Below are 2,624 nucleotides of genomic sequence, written 5' to 3'. Positions count from 1 at the left end.
TTTTGTATTTTTTTAGGGAAGGGTCTATAGGGTGTTCAGGTCTCACTACTAGATCAGACTTTTAGTGATCTGCCTGTTTATAGCCTCCTAAGAGCTGGGATTACAGTCAAGCGCCACCACGCCCAGTCTCAATTGCCCTCTCAGCATGCCCCGGGGGCAGGGCCAGCACACAGATCCAAGGATAAGCCCCCAGCCCCTGTGCCTGCTTGCAGGTGCTTTAATCTGCTGAGCTATTTGGCTGGCCCTTGACCTACCTTTTTATGAGTTGTAGGTCCAATTTGGTTTTTAATCTTAATGCTTGTGAAGAGAATGGGTTGATCTAATTTATGCATTATAACAACTTTATTGTGATAAAATTTACCTACTTAAAATATACAATTTAGTGGCTTTTAGTAGATTCACAGAGGTGTATAACTATCACCAGTCAATGTTACTTATTTTGTTTGTGGTACTGGGATTGAACTCGGTACCTTGCGCTTGCTAGGCAGGCACTTATGCCACTGAGTTATCTCCCCAGCCCAAAATGTATTAGCATGGGTTTTTTTTTTGTTTTGTGTTTTGTTTTTCTGGTACTGGGGATTGAGCTTAGGACCATGTGCTTGCCAGGCAGGTGCCTGTGCCACTAAGCTATCTCCCCAGGCCTCAGCAGTCAATTTTAGAATATTTTCTTTTTTTTTTTTTTTCAGAACCGGGGATTGAACTCAGGCTCTTGAGCTTGCCAGGGAAGCACTTACTCCACTGAGCCATATCCCCGGCCAGAAAATTTTCATTATCTCAAAGAAATCTAGTTATTCATTAGCACTCAGTACTTATTTTCTACTACCTTCCCTCCTGCCTACCTTGCGCAGTTATTAATCTGTTTTCTGATTCTATGTACTTGTCTGTTCTGGACATGTCTGGGGTGTTTGTATGGGGGGTATTAGAAACTGAACCTAGTGCTTCGCAGTGACATCTTTAGCCCTTTTATTTTGAGACAGGGTCTCTTCTGGTTAGCTTTGAACTTGGCATCCTCTTTCCTGAGACTCACAAGTAGCTGAGATTATGCATTTATGCCACTGCATCCACCTGATTTTTTTTCCCCCCTTGCAGAACTGGGGATTGAACCCAGGGCCTTTTCATTGAGCTTTGTCCCCAATCCTTTTTTAAAAAAATTTAAGACAAAAAAAAAAAGACAAAAAAAAAAAAAAATTAAGACAGGGTCTTTTTAAGTTGACAAGTTGCCCAAGCTGGGCTTAAACTGTGATTCTCCTTCCTCGGCCCCCCGCAATGTTGGTATTATGGATATTTACCACCATGCCTGGCTGCTGATTTGTATTTTTAAAAGATTACTCTAGCTAATATAATGAAACCAAGGAGACCACTTAGGAAGCTTTTGAAGGATTCTAAGCTTGATAGATTGTGGGATGGTCTTGATTATGAATGGTGGTAATACAGAGTATTTTATGGATTGACATGCAATTTGAAAGGAGAACTCAAAGCATTACCTGGTAGACTCTGCCTGAGAGTTTAGGGAGGAGGAAGTCAAGTGTAATTCACTTCTAATTTTGGGTATAACTCAAATGTGTTATTCAGTAAGAAGCATGGAGGAAGTATAAGTTCATAAATATCAAAAATTATGTTTTGGGCTCAATTTGAGGTACTTGTCAAGCATGGAGTTAAACATATCCATTTACATTTCTGTGGAAAGCATAAGCCGGAAATAATCTTTTAGAGAGAATTAGCACACAGATGACATTTAAAAAGACTACAGAATTTGAAGAGATTGTTCTAGAATGAGAAGGTAGAAAAGGAAAAATAGTAATTTCTTGGCCAGTTTTGGGGTAATCTGGTATCTGTATGGTCTACTGATATCTGAGATATTTTGTAGGATCTCAGAGAAGACACCCAGAAAAGTAAAAGTAAAATCAAGAGAATGTAGTACCAAATGTAGTCTCATAGCAAGCAAATATAGCAGTACAGTCATATGTTTCTTATTCAGAAGAAATGAGAAATGGATCATTTGGTGATTTCATTGGCATCACTAGATTGTATAATCTTACAGGACCACCTTCAGATGTAGAGTCAGTCCTTGACCAAATGTTGTTATGCTGCACATGAGTGTATTTTGGGGATGCTGAAGGTGCATAAAGGACAAGTAACGTCAGAACAGAAAGTTGACTAGCATGACTTGCAAAATGAAATTACTGTGATTACACTCTGAGTAGTTTCAGTAAATTAATTAGCTGTGTGTGGCAGCACACACCTGTAATCCCAGTACTCAGGAAGCTGGGGCAGGAGGATTGTTGAGAGTTAGAGACCAACCTGGGCTACAAAGTGAGTTTAAAGCTAACCTGAACTGCATAGCAATACCCTGTCTCAAAATGATAAAAGAGGGGTTAGGAAAAAAAAAAAAGAGGGGTTAGGGAGATAGCTCAGCAGTTTCTGCCTAGCAAGCACAAGGACCTGCATGCTGCACTGGCCCCAGAACCCCAGGTGTATCATGCCAGCCACCAGCCTGTAACTCGAGCCCTTGGGAGGATGAGACAAGAGGATCCTGCAAGTTTGAGACCAGACTGGACTACAGAGTGATCTGAAGGTCAGCCCGAATTGCATAGTGAAACCCTGTCTCAAAAAAGACAAAAAAA

The 2,624-nt window shown here is 40.7% G+C and overlaps 1 protein-coding gene across 2 annotated transcripts in view; it reads left to right on the top strand.

Moving 5' to 3' along the window:
• The window catches only part of Micu1 (mitochondrial calcium uptake 1), a 246,445-nt gene that overhangs the window by 35,509 nt on the left and 208,312 nt on the right, over positions 1–2,624 (top strand). The gene's annotated exons all lie outside the window — the stretch shown is intronic.

The sequence above is a fragment of the Octodon degus genome, unplaced genomic scaffold, assembly GCF_000260255.1.
Source record: "Octodon degus isolate 3935 unplaced genomic scaffold, OctDeg1.0 scaffold00005, whole genome shotgun sequence".
NCBI classification, from domain to species: Eukaryota; Metazoa; Chordata; class Mammalia; order Rodentia; family Octodontidae; genus Octodon; species Octodon degus.
The sequence above is the reverse complement of the archived record's forward strand: the minus strand, read 5'-3'. Positions and strand labels throughout refer to the sequence as shown.